The sequence below is a fragment of the Chiloscyllium plagiosum genome, unplaced genomic scaffold, assembly GCF_037043375.1.
Source record: "Chiloscyllium plagiosum isolate Xiang-an unplaced genomic scaffold, Cpla_swu_hap1 HiC_scaffold_28, whole genome shotgun sequence".
Classification (NCBI taxonomy): domain Eukaryota; kingdom Metazoa; phylum Chordata; class Chondrichthyes; order Orectolobiformes; family Hemiscylliidae; genus Chiloscyllium; species Chiloscyllium plagiosum.
Genome location: NW_028270166.1, coordinates 53207822 through 53233953, shown reverse-complemented (window position 1 = coordinate 53233953; position 26132 = coordinate 53207822). Strand labels below are relative to the sequence as shown.

General features: G+C 47.8%; 1 long non-coding RNA gene across 1 annotated transcript in view; it reads right to left on the bottom strand.

The window, feature by feature from the left end:
- LOC148142760 (uncharacterized) overlaps window positions 1–22266 on the bottom strand; it is a 203408-nt gene extending 181142 nt beyond the window's left edge. Inside the window, exons 1-2 of the long non-coding RNA XR_015751939.1 lie at window positions 22195–22266; window positions 21830–21928 (exon numbers count right to left, since the gene is read on the bottom strand). This is a non-coding gene — a long non-coding RNA (uncharacterized LOC148142760). The remainder of the gene's footprint in view (window positions 1–21829; window positions 21929–22194) is intronic.
- Window positions 22267–26132: the final 3866 nt, after the last annotated feature.

Sequence of the window (26132 nt, the reverse complement as noted above, 5' to 3'; positions counted from 1 at the left end):
GTGAACAGTGGGGAGCAGGGCACTACAATCTCCTCTCTGGAATTTCCAGGAATATTTTCCAATGTTGTACCTATTCCAGTTGCAATGTGTGACGCCAGTTTGATTAGACAATGAGGAGGTCACAGAGCTGTGTCGCTTGCTTCAGCAGAACCTGTGGTCTCACACCAGGGAGAGGACTGTGCTGATATGGACCATGAAGTGAACTGGTTTGATTCTGGAACTTTCAATCCAAAAATGTGCAACAGAGGTGAATTGGCCTAAATTGCCCATTGGATTGGTTATTAGTGAGGGGTAAATATACAATAGCTGAATGGTTCTGGGTGGGTTACTCTTTGGAGGGTCGATGTGGACTTGTTGGGCCGAAGGGCCTGTTTCCACAATGTAGGGATTCTAATTCTAAAAGAATAGGTGTCATATCCCTCAGGTGCCATAATGCCATTTCTGAGATATTCAGGCTATCTCTGTCCCATGAGGTGAATATGTTGGTTCTGTCTCCACAGTGAAAGGAACAGAAAATCTTCCAGAAATATTAGGGAACAGAGTGACCAGTGAAGACGAGTAAGTGCAGGAAATTAAAATTATTGAAAAGGAATTACTTGAAAAACAAATTACATTGAAGTGTGGTAAGTTGCTGCACCAAATGAGTAATGAATTTCGAGGGCTGCGGAGATGGGGCTGCAGACGGAGCATGCTGGACAGCTCTTTTGGGAGCCGGTATAGACATGATGGGTCAATGGCCTCTTTTTATCCTGTAAATTCCTTGATTCTATGAGGCACTTCCCTGAGTCTTGAGGGAAGTCAAAGTTCTTCAAAGCTCTTCCGATTCTGGGAAATATCCAGGACCGTAGTGAGTAGGTGCTGTGGCTGCAAATATTTAAAACACGGTGCAGAGGGAAAACAGAAAACAAAATCGTGGATAACTTGACATCAGTTGTGAGGAGAGTATCAGCATGTTTGTAAGGTATGTGATAACTGGATAATTGGAGAATAATGGTTTTACTTCGCAGAGTCAACCCAGATTCACAAAAGGGAAACTATCTTTGATAAATCTGCTGGGGTTTGTGGAGAATGTTGTTTCTGACATTGACAAATGATAACAGTGGAACTGGAATATTTCAATTTTCAGAAGAATTTGAGATGTTTGCACACAGGTAAGTGAAGAAGGTTAGGGCCCAGGAGTAAGAGGGGAATATACTGCAAGGATTGATGTTACGAATTTGAAAGAATGTTTGGTCACTACAAGAAGGAGGGTGCATTTCTGAGCTGAGAGAGTTTCATAGCCCATGTGCCTTTGACTCGTTGACAGGTGCAGAGAGTGTTGAAAATTGAGAAAATGTAACCAAAGGCTTCAAGTTGTGTTTTTGTGTTAATGAAACTGGATTTGAATTTAACCAATTCATTGAAGTTATGCCCAGGATACGAAAAACCAATTGAATTTGAATTTAATTGTTTTGACAACATTTGACCAACCTGAGGTTATGAGTCTTCGTGTTTTAAAAGGAAGGACATTTTAAAAAGTAGTCCACCACCAGCGTCCATTTGTCTTTGAGGAACTGGGAGAGAATCCTTCAGGACAACAATGTTTATCCTCCATATTAGGAGCTGTAAAGCAATGACCTGTCTGCTCTCGAGTAATCACGTGTTTGGGAATTAGATTAGATTACATTACAGTGTGGAAACAGGCCCTTTGGCCCAACAAGTCCACACCGACCCGCCGAAGCACAACCCACCCATTCCCCTACATTTACCCCTATATCTAACACTACGGGCAATTTAGCATGGCCAATTCACCTGACCTGCACATCTTTGGACTATGGGAGGAAACCGGAGCACCCGGAGGAAGCCCACGCAGACACAGGGAGAATGTGCAAACTCCACACAGACAGTCGCCTGAGGCGGGAACTGAACCCGAGTCTCTGGCGCTGTGAGGCAGCAGTGCTAACCAATGTGCCACCGTGCCGCCCAGTGTTCTGGGAATGTTCTAGAAACCATCTGTTCTTGTGGATGTGTGTCTGTGTGTTTAGGGAGGGAAGGTTTCTTCTGTATTACCTCACCTATCTGTCAGTAATTCGGAATTTGCCATGTGTTATTCCAGCTACAACTACATCAATAAATCTCTGAACATTTCATTTTGAAAATCTCACTCTGATCTCAATCAATTGTAAAATGTCCATCAGGCTGATGTATAAATTGTTGGTTTTCCTTCCTCACAGTTAACGTCATGACGATCTACGTCCTGCTTTATAAAGATTGTGGATTGTCTCCATGTGTCAGGCGTTACCTGGGGGCAATGGCAGTGACGGATCTACTGGTCATTACCCTCGACCTGATCCTGAGACACATTCCCATTGTTTATTGGGAACAGTTTTATTTCCTGTACTCCGTCCCCGTGTGTAATATCCACGCCGTCCTGCTTTATGCAGCCACTGATTGTTCTGTCTGGTTCACCGTCACTTTCACCTTTGATCGGTTTGTGGCCATTTGTTGCCAGAAGTTGAAAAATAAATATTGCAGTGAGAAAACGGCGGCTGTAGTTCTGGGAATAGTGAATGTGCTGAGCTGTTTCAAGAACATTTTCTGGTATTTCATGCTCAGGGGTCTTTATCGGTTGGCGAACTCCCCCTGGTTTTGTTACATAAGGATCGGTGTTCTATCTTCTCATGTCTGGGTCACAATTGAAATCGCCCACCACTTTCTAACACCAGCTCTCCCATTTCTTCTGATTCTGCTACTCAATGTTTTCACCATCAGACACATTTTGGTGACCAGCAGAGCCCGCAGGAGACTCCGGACTCACACCAATGAGGACACTCACCATGATAAAGAAATACAAAACCGAAAAAAATCTATTGTTTTATTGTTTGTGATCTCGGCCAATTTCATCGTGTTATGGTCAATGTTAATGCTGTATTCAATATGGAACCGAATGTATAGTCTGGCATATGACTCTGTGTATCTACATGCCTATGTGCAGGAATTAGGCTTCATGCTGCAGCTCCTCAGTTGCTGCACTAACACCGCGATTTACGCTGTGACCCAGACTAAATTCAGACAGCAGCTGAAGAATGTGCTGAAATATCCCTTTACCCAAATTCATCAAACAATCAAATTCGCTTATTAATCAATCCATCCAGGATTTTCTCATTTCAGTTCAATGTTTCAGCAATGAGGCAGCATGTTGCTATGGTAACAGACTGAGGGTAGTGCTGGTTTATCCAATCTTATCCCACAGGGTGTTACAGGGACACATTTCAATGTTTCTCATAACTTGGGGGCCCGTGAGAAAAGGCACCATTTCACTGACTGTATCTATAAGTTCAATTTGTAAATAATGAAAATGTTCATTAAGAAGTGCCAAGCAGTGGAACAAACTGCTTTATTGTTTATCTTTGTGTTGAAGAAGCTGAACTGGAGAGAGACAGACCCGACCCAAGTCCTGGTCCTTAGGGAAGGGAAGGGAACCGGGGCCGAGCTCAGGAGTTGGGGTTCAGTCACTTTGTCCTTTACCTTCACCTCAGGATCACTCTCTCTGACCTGGCATCAGCAGGATTCATCTCTCTCCCTTGATTCCTCTCCCTCCATTTACAGCTCTCACTCTCACAATGTCTCCCTCTCTCTCCTCTCCACCCATTGTTGTCTCCTTTTGCTCACATCAATGATGCAACATCAGTCGGACAAAACTGCTCTGTGTCGCCAAAGACATTGTTTGAAGAACGAGACACCAGCAACCTGAGAGATTCACAAGCTGTGATGCTCTGTCCGAAGAAAAATATCGGCCACTTTTGTAGTGGCATGTCGAGGCCACCAGAGGGTGGCATTGTATTACATTAAACACAGGAAGGGAGCAAGAGAGACTCAGCCTTTAATTCATCACTTTTTAATTCATTCATTCATTCAAACTTTCCTCCAGTCCCATTGCAGCCAGAGACACAGGCTGCACAAACACATACAAACACACATTTGGAGATAAACATCAAAAGGACCATTGAATGTGCACACAGATACATAACACAGTTTGGCCGACACAGACACACATACACACAGAAACGGAGACATACACTAATACACACATCCATATCCATTACCTCACACACTTATAACTACAAACACGCAGAGATAGTTCGACTGAGATAACGCACACAGTTCAAGAGCGAGAATCACATACAGACACACACAGGCACATTTATACACACAAACATGCAGACCGACACAGATTCATACACATACAAAGACAGAAACAGACACAGACTGAGGTGCAGATGTGCAACAGGCCTTGACGCAGACACAGACAAACACACAGAAACACATTGTTATGGACCAGGCCAGCCCACCTTAAAATATTTGAAGGCAGTAGCTTAGACCCTAGCATTTTACTCTTTTAAAGACAGATGTGAAATCGATATTCTCATATACTTCGGGAGTGTTGCTGAACAAAGAGACCTTGGAGTGCCGGTTCGTCCCTCCTTGAAAGTGGTGTCGCAGGTAGATAGGATAGTGGAGAAGGCGTTTTATATGCTTTCCTTTGTTGGTCAGAGTATTGAGTACAGGAGTTGGCAGGTCATGTTGTGGCTGTACAGGACATTGGTTAGACCACTGTTCGAATATTGCATGCAATTCTGGTCTCCTTCCTATTGGGAAGATATTGTGAAACTTGAAAGGGTTCAGAAAAGATTTACAATGATGTTGCCAGGGTTCGAGGATCTGAGCTACAGGGAGAGACTGAACAGGTTGGGGTTGTTTTCCCTGGAGTGTCAGAGGCTGAGGGGTCACCTTATAGAGGAATACAAAATCATAAGGTGCATGGATAGGATAAACAGACAAAGTCTTTTCCCTGGGTTTGGGAGTCCAGAATGAGAGGGCATAGGTTTAGGGTGAGAGGGGAAAGATATAAAAGAGACCAAAAGGGCAACTTTTTCACACAGAGGGTGGTATGTGTATGGAATGAGCTGCCAGAGGAAGTGGTAGAGGCTGGTACAATTGCAACATTTAAAAGGCATCTGGATGGGTATATGAATAGGAAGGGTTTGGATGGATATGGGCCGGGTGCTGGCAGGTGGGGCTAGATTGGGTGGGGATATCTGGTTAGCATGGAAAGGTTGGACTGAAGGGCCTGTTTCCATGTTGTACATCTCTTTGATTCTATATCTCTATTCCAGGTGTAATGCAGCTGGTCAGGCCGCTCAACTTTCAGCAAAACAGAGTTTATTTAAACATGAGAGTTTAACAAAACAAAACAGAATTTAGAATAACGTAACTATTGGAAAACATAACTGACCAGATACAGCAACTTCATTCAGGCACTATTCCAATGCAGTAACATCCCATAACACACACAATCCTGATATATCAGGAATAAAAGAATGACTAGAGTAAGATTAGGACCAATCAAGGATAGTAGTGGGAAGTTGTGCATGGAGTCCGAGGTGGATAGGGAAGCATGAAATGAATATCTGTCAGTATTTACACTCGAAAAAGACAATGTTGTTGAGGGGAATACTGAGATACAGGCTACAAGGCTCGAGGTGAATGAGGTTCACAAGGAGAAGGTGTTAGCAATTCTAGAAAGTTTGAAAATAGATAAGTCCCCTGGACCAGATGGGATTTATCTTCAGATTCTCTGGGAAGTAAGAGAGGAGATTTCCAAGCCTTTGGCTTTGATCTTGATGTCACCATTGTCGAAAGGAATAGTGCCAGAAGGCTGTAGGATAACAAATGGAACACAGAATATAGAACAATACAGCACAGAACAGGCCCTTCGGCCCTCGATGTTGCACTGACCTGTGAACTATTCTCAGCTCGTCCACCTACACTATCCCATTGTCATCCATTCTCCAATGATTGTTTAAATCTCCATAATGTGGAAGAATTAAGTACATTGGCAGGTAGGGCATTCCATACCCTTAACACTCTCTGAATAAAGAACCTGCCTCTGTCATCTGTCTTAAATCTATCACCTATCAATTTGTAGTTATTCCCCCTTGCACAAGCTGGCGTCGTCATCCCAGGAAAAAGACTTTCACTGTGTACCCTATCTTATCCTCTGATCATCGTGCATGTCTCTATCAAATCCCCTCTTAGCCTTCTTCTTTCCAATGAGACCAGAGCCAAGTCTCTCAGCCTTTCCTCATGAGACCTTCCTCAGAGCAGGCAACATCCTGGGTAAATCTCCTCTGACTCTTTTCCAGTGCTTCCACATCCTTCCCAAAATATGGCGACCAGAACTGTACACAATATTCCAAGTGTGGCCGCACAAGCGTTTTGTATAGTTGCAGCATAAAATTGCTGCTCCGGAACTCAATCCCTCTACCAATGAAACCTAACACACCGTATGTCTTCTTAACAGCACAATCTACCTGGGTGGCAACTTTCAGAGATCTATGTACATGGACTCCAAGATCCCGCTGCACATCCACACTACCAAGAATCTTTCCATTGACCCAGTACTCTGCCTTCTTGTTATTCTTCCCAAAGTGCATCACCTCACATTTATCTGCATTGAACTCCATTTGCCATCTCTCAGCCCAATTCTGCAGTTTATCCAAGTCCCCTGCAACCTGTAACATTCTTCCAAACTACCCACTGACTTCAGTGTCATCTGCAAATTTACCTATGCCTGCGTCAAAGTCATTTATCAAAAATGACAAACAACAGTGGCACTAAAACAGATCCTTGTGGCACACCACTAGTAACTGGAGTCCAGGCCGGATATTTTACATCAACCACTACTCGCTGCCTACTTTCAGAGAGCCAGTTTCTAATCCAAGCTCCTAAATCACCCCCAATCCTATTCCTCTGCATTTTCTCCAACAGCTTACCATGTGGGACCTTATCAAAGGCCTTACTGAAGTCCATGCATACCACATCAACTGCCCTATCCTCATCTACATGCTTGGTCACCTTCTCAAAAAACTCAATGAGGCTTGTGAGACATGACCTGCCCTTGATGAAACCATGTTGACCATCTGAAATCAAATTGTTGCTTGCTAGAATAATCCTTTCCAAAACGTTTCCTACAACAGAAGTACGACTCACTGGTCTATAATTACCTGGATCATCTCTACTACCTTCTTGAACAAGGGCACAACATTTGCAATCCTCCAGTCCTCTGGTACAAAACCTGTAGACAATGACGACTCAAATATCAAAGCCAAAGGCTCTGCTATCTCCTTCCTAGCTTCCCAGAGAATCTTCGGATAAATCCCATCCGGACCAGGGGACTTGTCTACTTTCGTTCCTTTTAGAATTGATGACACCTGTTTGTAACTAACCTCGATTCTTCCTGGTCTAATATCTCGTACCTCGTTCTTCTCCTCTACAATATTCTCCTTTTCCTGAGTGAAAACTGATGAGAAATGTTCATTTAGGATCTCTCCGATCTCGACAGGGTCCACACTCAACTTCCCACTTCTGTCTTTGACTGGCCCTATTCCTACACTAATCATCCTTTTATTCCTCACATCCTTTTATTCCTTTATTCTATTTGCTAAACACTGCTCATGTCCTCTCTTTGCTTTTCTTAACTCTCTCTTTAAATCCTTCCCAACTGATCCATATCCCTCCATCACCTCATCTGAACCATCTTGCCTCATCAACACATAAACCTCCTTCTTCTGCTTAACAATTTCTGCTGTAAACCACGGTTCCGTTACCTTATCACTTCCCCCCTGCCTGACAGGGACATACCTATCAAGGACACACAATATCCGATCCTTTCACCAGCTCCACGTTTCTATTGTCTGCATCCTCTGCATTTTGTTACCCCATTCTTTGCATCCTAATTCTTGCCTAATCGCATTATTACTGCCTTGCCCCATCAATAACTCTTGCCCTGTGGCATGTACGTATCCCTTTCCATCGTAAAACTAAACATAACTGAATTATGGTCACTCTCTCCAAAGTGCTCACCTACAACTAAATCAAACACCTGGCCTGGTTCATTACCAAGCACCAGATCCAGTGTGGCTTCCCCTCTTGTCAGCCCTTCGACATACTGGGTCAGGAAACCCTCCTGTACACATTGGGCAAAAACTGATCCATCCGAGGTACTAGAGATATAGCATTTCCAGTCAATGTTGGGGAAGTTAAAGACACTATACTGATCACCCTGTTCCTTTCACTCCTACCCAGATTAATGTTGCTAATCCTCTCTTCCACCTCCCTGGAACTCTGCAGAGGCCGATGAAAAACTCCAAGTAATGTGACCTCTCCTCTCCAGTTTCTAACCTCAGCCCACATTATCTCAATGGGTGTGTCCTCATCAAAGGTTCTCTCAGCCACTGTTATACTATCCTTGACTAACAAGGCCACACCTTCCCCTCTTTTACTGCTTTGCCTGTTCTTAACGAAAGATCTAAACCCCTGGAACCCATTCCTCACCCTGATCTATCCATGTCTCTGAAATGGCCACAACATCGAAGTCCCAGGTACCTATCCATGCTGCAAGCTCACCAACTTACTTCGGATACTCCTGGCGTTGAAGTAGATACACTTCAAACCAGCTTGCTGTCTGCCAGCACATTCCTGTGACCCTGAAATCCTGTCCCTCTCCTTCCTACTATCATCCTCCGGTGCACTGCAACTACACCTCAGGTTCCCATTCCCCTGCTGAGCTAGTTTAAACCCACCCGAATAGCACCAGGATATTAGTACCCCTCTGGTTCAAGTGAAGACCGTTTGTACAGGTCCCACCTTCCCCAGAATGAGCCCCAATTATCCAAGTACCTGAAACCCTCCCTCCTGCACCATCCTTGCAGCTACGAGATCAGCTGATGTCTTTCCCTATTCCTTGCCTCGCTATCACGTGGCACGGGTAAAAAACCAGAGATAACAACAAACATTGTCCCCTTGTTAAAGAAGGGGAGTAGAGACAACCCTGGCAATTATAGACCTGTGAGCCTTACTTCAGTTGTGGGTAAAGTAATGAAAAATGTTATAAGAGTTAGGATTTATAATCATCTACAAAGGAATAATTCGATTAGGGATCGTCAATAGTGTTTTGTGAAGGGTAGGTCGTGCCTCACAAGCATTTTGGAGTTCTTTGAGAAGGTGACCAAACAGGTAGATGAGGGTTAAGCAGTTGGTGTGGTAGATGTGGATTTCAGTGAGATGTTTGATAAGGTTCCCCATGGTAGGCTATTGCACAAACTACGGAGGCATGAGATTGAGGGTGATTTAGCAGTTTCGATCAGAAATTGGCAAGCTGAAAGAAGACAGGGGATAGTGTTTGATGGGAAATGTTCATCTTGGAGTTCAGTTACTACTGGTGTACTGCAGGGATCTGTTTTGGGTCCACTGCTGTTTGTCATTTTTATAAATGATCTGGATGAGGTCGTCTGGATGGTAGTAAATTTGTGGATGACACTAAGGTCAGTAGAGTTGTGGGTAGTGTCGAAGGATGTTGTAGGTTACAAAGGGATACAGGTAAGCTGCAGAGCTGGGCTGAGAGGTGGCAAATGGAATTAATGTGGAAAAGTGTGAGGTGATTAACTGTGGAAGGAGCAACACGAATACAGAGCACTGGCCTCATGGTAAGATTCTTGTTAGTGTCGTTGAGCAGAAAGATCTTGGTGTCCATGTACATAGATCCCTGAAAGTTGTCACCCAGGTTGATAGGGTTGTTAAGAAGTCATTTGGTGTGTTAGCTTTTATTAGTAGAGGGACTGAGTTTCAGAGCCATGATGTCATGCTGCCGCTGTACGCAACTCTGGTGCAGCCGCACTTGGAGTATTGTATACAGTTCAGGTAACCGCATTATAGGAAGGATGTGGAAGCTTTGGAAAGGGTTCAGAGGAGATTCACTAAGATGTTGCCTGGTATGGTGGGAAGGTCTGACCAGGAAAGGTTGATGGACCTGAGGCTGTTTTCATTAGAGAGAAGAAGGTTGAGAGGTGACTTAATTGAGACATATAAAATAATTAAAGGGTTAGATAGGGTGGACAGTGCGAACATTTTCCTCGGATGGTGATGGCTCGCACAAGGGGACATACTTTAATTTGAGGGGTGATAGATATAGGACAGATGTCAGAGGTAGATTTTTCACTCAGAGGATAGTAGGGACATGGAATGCACTACCTACAACAGTTGTAGAGTCGCCAACCTTAAGGTCATTTAAATGGTCATTGGATAGACATATGGAATAGTGTAGGTTAGATGGGCTTCAGATGGGCTTCACAGGTCGGCGCAACATTGAGGGCCGAAGGGCCTGGACTGCACTGTAATGTTCTATGTTCTATAATATAAACTGGAACACAGATTCTTACAGGCAAGAGGCAGACTTGGTTAGGGAGCTTAAGGTGAAGGAATCCTCAGCAGGCAGTGATCATAATATGACTGAAATTACTCTTCAATTTGAGAGGGAGATGATAGAATCAAAGGTAATGGAATACAGCTAAATAAAGGCAACTACAGAGGCATGAGAGAGGAGGTGGGTAGAATTGACTGGGAGAGGAGTGTACCGGGAAAGACAGTGGAACAGCAATGGCAGGAGGTTCTGGGAGTAACTCAGGAGACACAGCAGAGATTCATCCCAAGGGAAAAGAAGCCTGGTACAGGGAGGATGAGGCAACCATGGCTGACTAGGGAAGACAGGGATAGCATAAATGTAAAAGAAAAAGCAGATAAGTTGGCAAAGGGCAGAGGGAGACCAAAGGATTGGGAACTTGCAAAGACCAATAGAGTCTCTCAGAAGTGCCCCCAGGAGAGAGATGGAAATTGATCAAATCAAAGCTAAGATGTTCTGAAACAAAACTGAGGAGAAACAAATGAGATCCCATCACTGACTGACTTCCAAAGTCTCTATGTTTAATCAGCACCTCGCCCTGATCTTAAACCCAGAGAATAGGAACAGATTTCAAATGGGATCAGGGGCAAATGCTTTCTGACTGCCCCCAGGTTTTATTTTCTGAGGGGCTGGGCAATGACTCAGTGGTGGAGAGTCATTCACCACAACTTGTGTCCCTCTCCCCCTTTTCCCACAACTCGCCCCCAGCCCCCACCATCCATTGGGTTTCATCTGCCCTGTCCAGCTGGTTCTCTGACACTCCAGGGGGTACGAAAAGCACAAGAAATAAGACCAATGTTCCCCTGACCCACTCCCATTCAAAGGGCGCCGCCCCCGTGCCCACTCCATCTGGGATTAGTGCAGTTTCTATATGAAATATTAATGAGGAACCTTCCCCTGGTACAGGCACCTCTCGATCTGTGTGTCCCTGTCTCTCTCTTTCACTCCTCTCTCCCTCTGCCTGACCTTATCCACTTGTCCATCTCTGTTCAGCTTTCTCCTCCTGTTCTCGCACATCGATCAATGTCTTTCCTTCTCTGTCCCTTTCTCCCTCTTCCTCTTTCACTGTCCCAGCCACACCTCCATCTCTGGTCAGATTTCCCTTTCCTCTCGATAATCTCTCTCTCTCTCTCCATTCCACACATGTTTTGATTGAAATGCCCTCTCCTGCCTCACGTTTGCCTTGTGCTCCAATCTCTGCACCATGTCTCGGAGGGTGAGGGAATGACGAGAGGTGGTGGGAGGGTCAGAGCTATGGGGGAAATGGAGGGACGGTGCAGCCCAAAACACTATCAGACCATCAGTGACCTCAGCCTGGGGCCCGATGGATAGGCTAACGTAACATGTGAGGGTGAGCTGCAGGCCGAGGGAGTGCACTGCAAGATCCCATAGGTAGCTGAATGCAGGACCGCCATGGCATTCCTTCAACAACCTGTCAGAGCCCACGTCCACTCACCAACCCCCCCACCTCCCCAGTGCCCCCACAGAGAGGGGCTGATATTGGAGTGAAGGGTATTCTGCACAGCTGGATCCCACCAGCTGTCCCCAGTTTCCCCCACTCCATGGTGAATGAAACTGAAGGTTTCTGTACCTTCACCATCCACGTTCAGAACCCCTTGCCCTCACCTCCTGAATTTCCTGAATGTGAAAAGTGTTGCTCCCTGCTCCTGTAAAGGAAATGGCTGCAGTCTATCCCCACACAGCAAGATCCCATAGGCTGTAATGTGAAAACAGCACCCCCCCCACCCCCCCATCCCCACTAAGCCACCAGCAAATACTAAACACTCCCGTTTCAACCTGGAGCTGGGCTGGGACTGAACACTGGAGTAAACCCTCACACCCTCCCTCTAGATCCCGTACCTTGCCCCCCACCACCCCATCCCTCTTTGACTGCAACAGCCCCATCTTCACCCCCCGCCCCCACAATCCCTGCTGTGCAGGATCCCACAAGAAGCAAAATGAAAAAATGGCCAATCGTTGATGGAGTGGGTTAATATCATCCTGAACGTTGGCCAAAAGGGAGTGTGGCGGTGTGGGAGGGTGGTGGGGTGGGGGCTGTGCAGGGCGGTGTGGGAGGGTGGTGAAGTGGGGGCTGTGCAGGGCGGTGTGGGAGGGTGGTGAGGTGGGGGGTGTGCAGGGCGGTGTGGGAGGGTGGTGAGGTGGGGGCTGTGCAGGGTGGCGTGGGAGGGTGGTGAGGTGGGGGTTGTGCAGGGCGGTGTGGGAGCGTGGTGAGGTGGGGGCTGTGCAGGGCGGTGTGGGAGGGTGGTGAGGTGGGGGCTGTGCAGGGCGGTGTGGGAGGGTGGTGAGGTGGGGGCTGTGCAGGGCGGTGTGGGAGGGTGGTGAGGTGGGGACTGTGCAGGGCGGTGTGGGAGGGTGGTGAGGTGGGGGCTGTGCAGGGCGGTGTGGGAGGGTGGTGAGGTGGGGGCTGTGCAGGGCGGTGTGGGAGGGTGGTGAGGTGGGGGCTGTGCAGGGCGGTGTGGGAGGGTGGTGAGGTGGGGGCTGTGCAGGGTGGCGTGGGAGGGTGGTGAGGTGGGGGCTGTGCAGGGCGGTGTGGGAGGGTGGTGAGGTGGGGGCTGTGCAGGGCGGTGTGGGAGGGTGGTGAGGTGGGGGCTGTGCAGGGTGGCGAGGTGGGGGCTGTGCAGGGCGGTGTGGGAGGGTGGTGAGGTGGGGGCTGTGCAGGGCGGTGTGGGAGGGTGGTGAGGTGGGGGCTGTGCAGGGTGGCGAGGTGGGGGCTGTGCAGGGCGGTGTGGGAGGGTGGTGAGGTGGGGGCTGTGCAGGGTGGCGTGGGAGGGTGGTGAGGTGGGGGCTGTGCAGGGTGGTGTGGGAGGGTGGTGAGGTGGGGGCTGTGCAGGGCGGCGTGGGAGGGTGGTGAGGTGGGGGCTGTGCAGGGCGGTGTGGGAGGGTGGTGAGGTGGGGGCTGTGCAGGGCGGCGTGGGAGGGTGGTGAGGTGGGAGCTGTGCAGGGCGGCGTGGGAGGGTGGTGAGGTGGGGGTTGTGCAGGGCGGTGAGGTGGGGGTTGTGCAGGGCGGCGTGGGAGGGTGGTGAGGTGGGGGCTGTGCAGGGAGGTGTGGGAGGGTGGTGAGGTGGGGGTTGTGCAGGTCCTGCATTTCTTGCCCCTTTGCAATGCTGAGGACCCTCCTCAGTCCCAGAGCCAACCCCAAAACCCCACCCCCCAACCCCAGAGACAGTAATAAGATCCCAGTCAACAGCAACAATTCCTTCTGTTCATCCCCCAATCCTCACAGATAGACTGAGAAGGGTAGGAGGAGGGAGTGGGACATGTTGTGGGGGAGATGAGGGGTCTTGTGATCCCCTCTGACCACTCACCCACCTCCCCATTAAAATGGCGATAAGTCCCAGTGGAGTCTCTCCCAGATATTCCGAGAGGAATTACAGAAAAGAAAACGGCTGGGTGGAGAGACAGAAAAATCCAACCCTCTCCGCGCACCTCCCACCGCCGCCATTAGCCTCAGCTGACCAATAAACTACATTTGAGTGGCACCTGCAATTTCCATTTAGCACTGTCTGAAGTAATAATCCAACCTTCCACAATGATTGAAAAAAAGCTTCAGAGGCTCAGGACTCCACCCTCACCCCCAACCACCCGCCCCCCCACCACCAACACCTCCATCCTCACCGCCCCCTCCCCTGCCACACACACACCCACCCTCACCCCCCACTGCCCTAACACCTCACCGCCCCCCACCCCACACATACACACAACCCCCCAGAAGAGGTTAATGTTTAAATCCATAAGACCAAAAGAATGAGGAGCGGGAAATGTCCGTCTGGCCCTTTGAGCCTCCTGCGTCATTCAGTGTGATCACGGCTGGTCTTTTTGTGGCATCAGCTCCACATACCCACCCTCTCACCATCACCCTTAATTCCTTTCCTGTTCAAAAATCTATCTCTCTTAACTTTAAACTCATTCACTGAGGAGGTCTCAACTGCTTCACTGGGCCGGGATTTCCACAGATTCACAACCCTCTGGGTGAAGAACTTCCTTCTCAATTCAGTCCTAATCTGTTCCTTCTTATTTTGAGGTTATGCCCACTTGTCCTAGTTTCACCTGCCAGTGGAAACACCCTCTTTACTTCTATCTTATCTTTTCCCTTCATAATTTCATATGGTTCTGAGATCCACTCCCTCCCCACCATCCCCACTATTCTAGGAAATTCCAATGAATATAATCCCAGTCTGCTCAGTCTCTCCTCAAAAGCCACTCCCCTGAACTCCGGAATCAACCGAGTGAACCTCCTCCTCTGCACCACCTCCAGTGCCAGTACATCCTTTCTCAAGTAAGGAAACAAAGCCTGCACACAGTCCTCCAGGTGTGGCCTCCCCAGCACCCTATACAGCTGCAACGTAACCTCCCTGCTTTTAAACTCAATCCCTTTAGCGATGAAAGACAAAATTCCACTTTCCTTCTGAATTTCTTGTTGCACCTGCAGACTAACATTCTCTGATCCACGCACAAGGACCCCCAGGTCTCTCTGCACAGCATCATGCTGCCTGTTTCTTTCACCATTCCGAAACAGTCCCTCTCACAGTTATTCCAAATTGGATGATTTCACATTTATTCACATTGTACTCCATCTACCAGACCTTTGCCCACTCACTTGAACTATCGATGTCCCTTTGGAAACTTTCAGAGTGCTCTGCACACTTTACTCTACCGCTCACCTTCATGTCATCCGCAAACATTGGCACTAACTATAAATTATGAATATTTGTGAATAATTGTAGTCCTAATGCTAATCACTGAGGCAAACACTCGTCACTGATCAACAACCAGAAAGGCACTCATTTATCCCCACTCCTTGCTTCCTGTCAGTTAACCTATCCTGTATCCATGCTAATACATGGCCCGTATGTTTAGCTTATACCAGGCCCTTTTGTGCAACCCCTTATCGAATGAAGGAAGATCCCACACGCAGTCTCACTGCATTCCAACAGAAGCACATCACACACACGGTTAGAAACCAGAGGCTGCAAAGGTTGGGACACTGTCACCTCCCCCCTCATGTTTGTGTATCTGTCCGACTTCTCTCTGTCTCATTCTCTCTATCCCAGGCTGTCATCTTCACTCATGTGCTGGGAACTATTTCTCTTGCAATTTCATTGCTCAGTGACTGGAGAAAAATAAATAGCCCTGTCCTCCAACCTGGAATCTGGGAGCTAGTGCCGAAATTGAGGAAACTATCTCACAGACGAGTCAAGCAACAGCTTGATATAATCATTCTTATCAGATCATACCTTACATACCCAGACACCACCATTACCATCCCTGGGTATGTCCGGTCCCACTGGCCGGACAGACCCAGCCGAGGTGGCAGCACAGTGGCAAACAGTCAGGAGGGAGTTGCCCTGGGAGCCCTTGACATCGACTCTGGACCTCATGAGGTCTCATGGCTTCAAGTGAAACAGAAGCAAGGAAACCTCTTACTGCTTATCACCTATCGTTGTCCTTCAGCTGATGAATCAGTGCCCCTCCATGTTGAGCAACACTTGGAGGAAGCACTGAGGGTGGCAAAATATCATACTGTGTGGGGGGTTTCAGTGTCCACCACCAAGAGTGGCTCAGCAGCAGCAGCATTACTGATCGGGTCGGTCGGGTCCTAAAGGATATAACTGCTACACTGGGTCTCTGGCAGGTGGTGTAGGAACCAACAAGAGCAGAAAATGTATTTGACCTCACCCTTACGAATCTGCCAGCTGCAATCACCTCTGTCCATGACAGTATTGATAAAAGTGACCACCGCACTGCCCTTATGGAGACAAAGTCCCGCCTTCACATTGAGAATACCCTCCACCTTGTTGTGTGGTGCTATCACTATGCTAAATGGGACAGACTTTGAACCGATTTAGCAACTCAATATTGGGTATTGAGCTGTGGGTTATCAACAGCAGCAGAACTGTACTCCAGCACAATCTGTAACCTCATGGCCCAGCATATCCCCCACTCAACCATTACCATCAAGCCAGGGATCAGTCTTGGTTCAATGGAGAGTTCAGGAGGGCGTGCGAGGAGCAGCACCAGGTAGACCTAAAAATGAGGTGTCAACCTGGTGAAGGTACTAAACAGGAGTACTTGCGTGCCAAATGGCATAACCAGGAAGTGATAGACAGAGCTACGTGCTCCCACAACCAACGCATCAGATCTAAGCTCTGCAGTCCTTCCACATCGTGAATGGTGGTGAATGGTGGTGAACAATTTAACAACTCACTGGAGGAGATGCTCCACAAATATCCCCATCCTCAATAATGGAGGAGCCCAGCACATCAGTGTAAAAGATAAGGCTGATGCATTCGCAACAATCTTCAGTCAGAAGTGCTGAGTAGATGGTCCATCTCAGGCTACTACAGTGGTCCCCAGCCTCACAGATACCAGTCTCCAGACAATTCCATTCACTCCCCGAGACATCCAGAAATGGCTGAGGCACTGGATACTGCAAAGGCAATGGGCACTGAGAACATTCTGGCAATAGTACTGAAGTACTTACCACTCCCCTAGCCAAGCTCTTCCCGCACAGTTACAACACTGGCATCTCCCTGACAATGTGGAAAATTGCCCAGGTATTTCCTGTACATGAAAAGCATGACAAATCCAACCCGACTAATTACTACCCAATCTGCCGACTCTCCATCAACAGGGCTATCAAACAGAGTGATGCTGGAAAAGCACAGCAGGTCAGGCAGCATCCAAGGAGTGAAATGCTGCCTGATCTGCTGTGCTTTTCCAGCACCACTCTGATCCAAACCCGGGTTTCCAGCATCTGCACTCCTCACTTTTGTCGAGGGCTATCAAACAGCACGTGCTCAACAACAACCTGCTCAGTGATGCCCAGTTTGGGTTTGGCCAAAGTCATTCAGCTCCCGATGTCATTACAACCTCGGTTCAAACATGGACAAAAGAGCTGAATTCCAGAGGTTAGGTGTGAGTGACAGCCCTTGACATCAAGGCTGCATTTGACCAGGTATGGCATCAAGGAGTCCTGTCAAAAATGGAATCAATAGATAATGGGGGCAAACACTCCACTGGTTAGAGTCATACCTGGCACAAAGGAAGATGATTGTGGTTGTAGAGGGTCAGACATCTCAGCTCCAGGACATCTCTGCAGGAGAAATGGGTAGTGTCCTAGGCCCAATGATCTTCAGCTGCTTCATCAATTACCTTCCCTCTGTCATAAGGTCAGAAGTGGGGATGTTCACTGATGTTTGCACAGTTTTCAGCCCCTTTCACGATTCCTTAGATACTGAAGCAATCTGTGCTCAAATGCAACAAGATCTGGACAATATCCAGGCTTGTGCCAACAAGTGGCAAGTAACATTCACGCCGCACAAATGCCAGACCATAACCATCACCAATAAAAGACACTCTAATCACCATTCCTCGACATTCAACGGTATTACCATCACTGAATTCCCCCCACTGTCAACATCCTTGGAGTTACCATTGACCGGAAACTCACTGGACTCACCACATGAATACAGTGGTTACAAGAACAGGTCAGAGGCTAGGGATACTGTGGCGAGTAATTCACCTCCTGACACCCCAAATTCTATCCACTCTCTACAAGGTACAAGTCAGGAATGTGATGGAATACTCCCCACTTGCCTGGATGGGTGCAGCTCCAACAACACTCAAGGAGCTTGACACCATCCAGGACAAAACAATTCACTTGATTGGCACCACATCGACAAATATTCAAACCCTCCACCACCGGTGCCCAGTGGCAACAGTGTGTGCTATCTACAAGATGCACTGCAGAAATCCACCAAAGATTCTTCAACAGCACCTTCCAAATCCACAACCACATCCGTCTCGAAGGACAAGGGCAGCAGGTACTTGGGAACACCACCACCTGCAAGTTCCCCTGCAAGCCACACACCACCCTCACTTGGAAATATACCGCCATTTCTTTACAGTTGTTGGGTGAAAATCTTGGCATTCCCTCCCTACCGGCATTGTGGGTCAACTCACAGCAAGGGGACTGCAGTGATTCAAGAAGGCAGCTCACCACCACTTTCTCCAGGGCAAATAAGGATGGGCTGTCAATGTTAGCCAGCCAGTGACGCCCAAGTCCCACAAAAGAAAATTAAAAGAAGTTTCTATGATTTAAACCTCTGTCTCTGAAATGTTGTAGTTCCTGTCATTTTGAAAACCTGACTCGAAACGTTACAGCATTGATGGTTTAAACTGATGGGATGGTCTGGGGCGTCTGATGGGGAGGCGGGGAAAGATGACAGATAGAGGAATTGTGATGGAGAGGTAGAAAGGGAGTGTGTGTGTTTGTAAGATATCATGGGAAAGAGAGTTGACCAGGCTGACAGAAAACGGACACTTTGCTCAGTTATGTTAGGAATCTATTCCCCAAGCTGCAGATACAGACAATTTTTATCGTATTACAGTAGTGTACTGTTAATTACAAGAAAATATGAATTAAATTACATTCAATGGAAAACAATCAGCTGGCCGGTCACAGCAATCAGGTAATAACTATAACAGGAGGTTCCGTTCCTCTGCGAGAGCAGGTGCTAATGTCCAGTATCCTGGTTCCAATGGGCCTGCACGGGGGTGCGTATTCTTGTCAGGTATCTGGGTGCCACTCAGTCTTTGGAGACTTTGTGGGGCTTCAGTACGTGAGGGCACTGTGGATGCCCTCGGGGCTGCAGGAGCGGTGATGCTATTGTGAGGTAGGAAGTCTGTTATCAGATCATCTGAGGAGTGTATTCCTTCAATTTGGAAGCTGTTTAGGTAATGTCTGGTTTTGCTGTTTAGTTCCTCAGCTGGTTGTAGTCAAGCTGATGGATTATGGTATGCTCTGTTCAGATAAGAACAGACATGGTTTCTGTGAACAAATAGTGGGCAGGCAGAGTGGTTTATCTTTTCTCCGACAATTCCGTTTTTTTGGTTTTGTCAGGGAAGCGCTGAGTTAGGGGTAGAGGCGAAGGGGGGAATGTAGCCAGAGCCAGGGGGAGGGTCGGAATCAGTGGGGTAGTATTCGGAGTCTGAGTCTGAAACCACATATTCCGTGTCGGGGCAAAGTTCTTATCCCTGTGGACCTTCACTAGTTGGGTGGTAAGGTCAGGGCAGGGGGGTAGAAGCATTGAGCACAAGCTCAGACAGCACATTTTAATAGCCATGACAAGAACTGCAATAATGACAATGATAGGAATGAGGACTATGAGACCCTGGAGCAAGGCTGTGCCCCAGGAACCCAGCCAGGAGCGTGCCCAGTTCCATGGGTCCCATTTTGGTTTTGGGTTGTGCAGTACAGCGGCAGCCTGTTGGATATGTCGGGCTGAGTTAGTAATGTTCCCACTGGGGCCGGGTATGTAACTGCAGCAATCAGAGCCGATGAGGGCACATGTGCCCCTTTCTCTGCCAGCAGATAATCCAGGGGCAGACCTGTTTTATTGGGCCACAGTGTGAACGGCAAGAACTTCCGCATTCAACTGGGTGAGTGCTTTGGATGTGGCATTGGCTACCTCCTCCAAGGGGATGGCCAGCAGCTGGGCTTCTATTTCCAATCGAATGGCTGCATAGGTGGGTGAACAGACAGAGAGAATCTGGTCAAGGGTGTTGGGGGTTCACTTCCTGCGAGACGGTGGCTTCGTGAAGGGAGGAGACTGGGAATGTTATACAATGGGACCACGTACCCAACATAGCAGTTCCTGGTCCAGGATAACAGGAACCAAGGGGAGGCTTTGTGGCTGTAAATAAAGTAAGTGCCATTATAGGTTCTCAGGCGGTCGGTCTGGGTCCCTGTCCAGGTGGTGGTGAAAGTGGGGTTTTGCCTGCTCCTGTTGGGGATGTGAAGGTTCAGTATCCTGCCCTCTGCTGTGGACTGACTTGCTGCGGGGTGAGGAGCAAGGAGTTGGCGCACCGGCCCCAGCCAGCATTCCATCCGGATGGATGGCTGCTTTTGAGGCAGATCGATCCGATGGGTGTGCCCTGTCCGGGAGTGTCTGTGAGGAGTAGGGCCGGGGGTTCATGGGGAAGATTGTATGAGGGATAGAACCATCCCTGAAAATTGTTTAATGGGTACTCTGCGGATTTCCAGCAGGCTGGAGAATTACCTCTGTAAGATCCCATTCACGGTGGTAGGCTGAGAGTGGTTACTTCAGGGGACCTGACCCATCCCACCCACCTTTCAGCCATGTCTGATTCATTAAAAGGGAAGGGTCTCAGGGGAATGCCCCCTTGGGAGTGCATGGGGACATGAGCACAAACCCAACAGCTACTCTGGCTGACCCTCTGAGCATACACACAGGTCACACAGAGGAATGTATTGACCAGTGACTCGCGAACGGTAAGGTGTCTCACTGCATGATCCTGGTTCCAGTCATCCCGTGGCAGGATGATCAGGGGGAGTATAAAGATGGTGATGGCTGTGGCGGTTAGCTGGAGCTTTCCTTGGGGTGTGGAGCTGTCGTTTGCTGTGCTTCCTGGTTGTTGTCTTTTGGGGGCGGAGTTCACTTGCAGCAGGTCTGTGTGTCCAATCAGGTTTTCCCTTCAGTTTGACAGCTGTTGGGGCTGTCAGAGGCACCAAGTATGGGCCTTTTCACCGAGGAGAGCGAGAATCCATTCCCAGTGATTTGATCATTACATAGTCCCCAGGTTGGAACGGATGAGGTGGCTCCTGGTGGGGTCTGGGCATCGCTGCCTTTATCAAATCATGGTGAAGGTTAATGACCCTACTGAGGGCTTGGCCCTAATCCAGCAGAGCCTCCTGTGTCAGGGGTAGTGCTGTATCTGTGGAGAGGTTTGTGGGGCCTGGTCACTAAGGGCATGGGTCTTCCCATAAGATCCAAAATTGGGATGGAGGACAAACTTTGTGATGATATTTGGGGACTACTGAATTGATGGTAACACAACATTTGATGAAACAATATTTGGCAGATGGTGGGCAAAATATTTGTGTGGGGGGAGTGCAACATCTGAGAGAGGGTGATATTCTTTTGGAGTGACTCAAGATTTTGGGAAGGGACATATTATTGTGAGGATGGGGCAAAGTTGTGGAGTAAAGACAAGGGCAAAAATGGGAGGTAGTGAAACGTGTTGAGTGAATATTTGAGGGGAAAAAAGAGAAGGCGAGGGTGTGAAATGGGGTGTGTATGGGGTCACAAAATTGGATGACACAAAGTTCGAGAAGTTACATTTGGCAGGGAGTCACATTCAGCAATTTTGGATCGAGAGAAAAATTTGGAGGAGGGGCAGGAAAAATGCAGAGAGAGGGAGGAACAGAAAGGTGGAGACAGGGGACAGAAAAAATGCAGTCAGAGAGGAAGGGGGAGACACGGCTGGAGGGAACGGACAGACAGAGGGAGAATGAAATAAAGAGTTGAGAGTGTGTCAGGCAGAGACGCAAGAGGGAAAGACAGAAAGACCAAAAGAGAGAAAGGAGGAGAGGCTTTGAGAGAAAGATACAGGGACACAAAGTGAGAAACAAAGAGACATAAAGTGATAATGTGAGAAAGAGATGGGAAATCAGCCAGAGACAGGCAGGAGTTCAGGAAAGACACAGTCTGAAACGGTGATACTCACCACTACTGTGGGTCCCAGCTCTCTCTCTCACTGATTTCTCACACTCCCTCGCTCCCATGAGGCATGAACACTGCTCCTGGGGTTCACTTCAGACAAGGTCTATTTTGGGGACAAGTTGGTAAAGGTTCAAAACTGGAACTGAGCTTCCAGCAGTACTCCCCCCCCACACACACACAGACGCACACACACGGACACAAACACACACGCATGCCGTCAGAGAGAGCATGACACCCTCTGGGCTCCATTCACATAGCAAAAGGAAGTCTGACGGCCAAGACCTGCTTTATAAACGCCCAGGTCTGTCACTCAAACCCCTTTCTCTTCCCAAATCTCACTTCATCCTGTCAGTTTCCAGTTTCCTCTACCTGAAACACACCACCCCCAGATACAGAGCAAAGCAAGAGGCTTATTTGGGAGATTAAAGTGGGGAGGGATAAGGGTTGAGAGAAACAGCAATTCAATAGTACAGTCCAATGGCTCTTGTTTGACGCTGCATTCCCCCTTCACACAATTATTCACACTCTGTGTCTCTCTCTCTCTCTCTCTCACACACACACACAGGCCCCAGAGCTGAAATCCACACTGAGACAAAGCTGCAGTTTCAAACCAGCTACAAAGCGCTTTTATTCAGACAAGGGAACAGTCTTCTTCTGCCAAGGAACACAGATTTATCCCACAGGGGAACATCGTATTTCCACACTGACAAACACAAGGTGTGAGTGGGATGAACTTAACCAGTAAAGTTAGTGAGTTTCTGAGAATTAAAATCTAACTATTTCACAGATGTGTGTGAAGGGCCTACATGGATCGGTTGTACCAGTTGGCATTTTTTCATTGTACAAATGATCATGTGTTTATTTCACACATTCATCTACTCCCTGACAATAGCTGAGGGACATCATAACACTGTCTCACATTCTCATTGATGTTTCATCAGGAAAAGCTGGGAATTATCAGATTGACTCAAACCCTTTTAAAAATAGTTAAACCCAGGCAAGTGTCATTTACTGCACACACAGTCTATGTGTGTCTATGTTTCTGTGTGTCTGTGTATATGTGGGAGTCAGTGTGTCCGTGTGTGTACATGTTTCTCCGTGTGTTTATGTGTGTCAGTGTGCGTGTTTCAGCCTATCTGTAAGTATGTCTGTGTCAGTGTGTCTGTACGTGTGTATTGTGATGATGCTGTCACTTTAACAAACTTATTTTGTCCTTGGGTTTTTTTTTAAGACTATAAGACATAAAAGCTGAAATTAGGCCATTCTTCTGAACCCCATCCAGAGTCCGGAAACATTCCTCGTATGTTAAGCTTTTCATTCCTGGGGCCATTCTCGTGAACCTTCTCTGAACAGACTCCAACGCCAGTACATCCAGGGGTGTCAGAAATAAGAGTGATGAACTGACAGCGTGGATCAGTACTTGGGACTATGATGTTGAGGCCAGAATGGAGACGTGGGTTTCACAGGGGCAGGGATGGTTGCTAGATGTTCCAGGATTTAGAACATTTAAAAAGAATAGGGAGGGTGGAAAAAGGGGAGGGGGTGTGACATTGCTAATCAAAGAGTGCGTCACAGCTACAGAAACGAAGGCTGTTGAGGAAGGTTTGTCTTCTGAGTCAGTATGGGTAGACGTAAGGAATAACAAGGGAGCAGCCACCTCATTGGGGGTTTTCTACAGACCCTCTAATTGCAGTAGAGAGATTGAAGAATTCAGAGGCTGACAGATTTTGGAAAAATGCGGATGTAGCAGGGTTATTGTGATGGGTGACTTCAAATTTCCCAATATTGACTGGAACCTCCTTAGTGCAGATGGTTTGGAGGGAGCCATTTTTGTCAGGTGTGTTCAGGAGGGTTTCCTTATTCAGTTTGTAGACAGGCCGACAAGGGGAGAGGCCATTTTGGATTTGGTGCTCGGCAATGAGCCAGGACAGGTGTCAGATCTTATGCTGGGAGAGCACTTTGGTGACAGTGACCACAACTGCCTCACATTTACATAGATTTGGAGAGTGAAAGGAGCAGTTACCGAGGGAAGATATTTAATTGGGGAAAAGGAAATTAGGGCGTTGGGAAGTACAGATTGGGAGCAATTGTCCCACAGAAAGGGCACAGCAGACATGTGGAGACTATTTAAGGAGCAGTTGTTGCGAGTGATGCACAAATTATTTCCATTCAGACAGGGAAGAAGGGGTAAGATTAAGGAGCCTTTGTTGTCGATAACAGGGGAGCTTCTTGTCAAAAGGAAGAACGCAGCTTATGTGAGGTGCAGGAAGCAAGGATCTAGCTCAGCTTTAGAAGATTACAGGTTTATGAGAATGGAGCTCAGAAATGGACTGAGGAGAGCCAGGAGGGGTCATAAAAAAGGCTTGGCAGGAAGGACTGGGGAGACACCAAAGGCATTTTACTCATATGTGAGGAATAAGAGAACGATCAGGGAGAAGGTAGGGCTGCTCAGGGATAGTGTAGGGAACTTGTGTGTGGAGTCTGAGCAGATAGGGGAAGCCCTAAATGAGTTTTTTGCTTCGGCTTTCACGAAGGAAAGGGACCTTGTTGTGAATGAGAATTTGAGGAGCTGGGAAACAGGCTGGAACAGATCAGGATTGATGAAGTTGATGTCTTTGGTGATGGCCACCACACTGAGCTCTGTCCCTACCCTCTCTTGATATTTTGAGATATTAATCATGTCTTCCACAATAAAGACTGACGCAGAATAATTATTCAATTCCTCAGCCATTTCCTTTTCCCCATCACATCTTTCCAGTGTCATTTTCCAGTGATCAAATGTCACTTCTTCCTCTCTTTTGCCCTTTATGTATCTGAAGAAACTCTTGCAGTATTCCTTGATATGTCTGGCTAGCTTACCCTCATATTTCATCGTGACCCTCCTTATATTTTTTGTTGTTGCTCTCTATTGGTCTTTGCAAGTTCCCAATCCTTTGGTTTCCCACTGCCCTTCCCCAAATGATCTCTTTTACTTTTATGCTATCCCTGCCTTCCTTCGTCAGCCATGGTTGCCTCATCCTCCCTGTACCAGGCTTCTTTTCCCTTGGGATGAATCTCTGCTGTGTCTCCTGAGTTACTCCCAGAACCTCCTGCCATTGCTGTTCCACTGTCTTTCCTGATACACTCCTCTCCCAGTCAATTTTAAGATTAGATTCCCTACAGTGTGGAAACAGGCTCTTCAGCCCAACAAGTCCACACCGACCCTTCGAAGAGTAACCCACCCAGACCCATTTCCCTCTGACTCATGCACCTAACACTATGGGCAATTTAGCATGGCCAATTCATCTGACCTGCACATCTTTGGGCTGTGGGAAGAAACAAGAGCACCCGGAGGAAACCCACGCAGACACGGGGAGAATGTGAAACTCCACACAGTCAGTCGCCCGAAGCTGGAATCGAACCTGGGACCCTGGTGCTGTGAGGCAGCAGTGCCAACCACTGAGCCACCGTGCCACCCACTTATTATTTATTTTAAAATCCTGAGGAATGTTTCTACATTATCTCCCCAAACCCTAAAAATAAAAAGGTGAGCAGGACAATTCAATGGCTCTTGAAAAAGATGCCACAGACTGAATGTCCTCTCAGAATGTGCCAACCATTTGAATTTATTATGAGATGCAATTCTGAGGAAACACTGAACTTTTCTTGCTATCACAGAAGGGGGCTCTGAAATTTCAGATTTCTTTATGACACAGAATAACAAAATTAACATTGATAGCCTGAGAATCCAGAGCTGAAAAGTGTGGTGCTGGAAAAGTGCAGCAGGCCAGGCAGCATCCGAGGAGCAGGAGAATCGACGTTTCGGACATAAGCCCTTCTTCAGGAATGGATGCTGATGTGCCAAGTGGGCTGAGATAAAAAGTGGAGGGGGGGATTTGTGGGAGGGGCACTGGAAATACGATAGGTGGAAGGAGGTGAGGTTGAGGGTGATAGCCTGGAGAGGGGATGGGAGCGGAGAGGTCGGGAAGAAGATTGCAGGTCAAGAGGGCGGTGCTGAATCCAGGGATTGGGACTGAGATAAGGTGGGGGGAGGGGAAATGAGGAAGCTGGAGAAATCTACATTCATCCTGCGTGGTTGGAGGGTTCCTCGGCGGAAGATGAGGTGCTCTTCCTCCGGGCGTCGTGTGGCCAGGGTCTGGTGATGGAGCAGGCCAAGGACCTGCATGTCCTTGGCGGAGTGGGAATGGGAGTGGGAGGGGGAGTTAAAGTCGGGGCGGTTGGGTTGGTTGGGTTAGTTGGTGCGGGTGTCCCAGAGGTGTTCCCTGAAACATTCCGCAAGTAGGCGGCCTGTCTCCCCAATGTAGAGA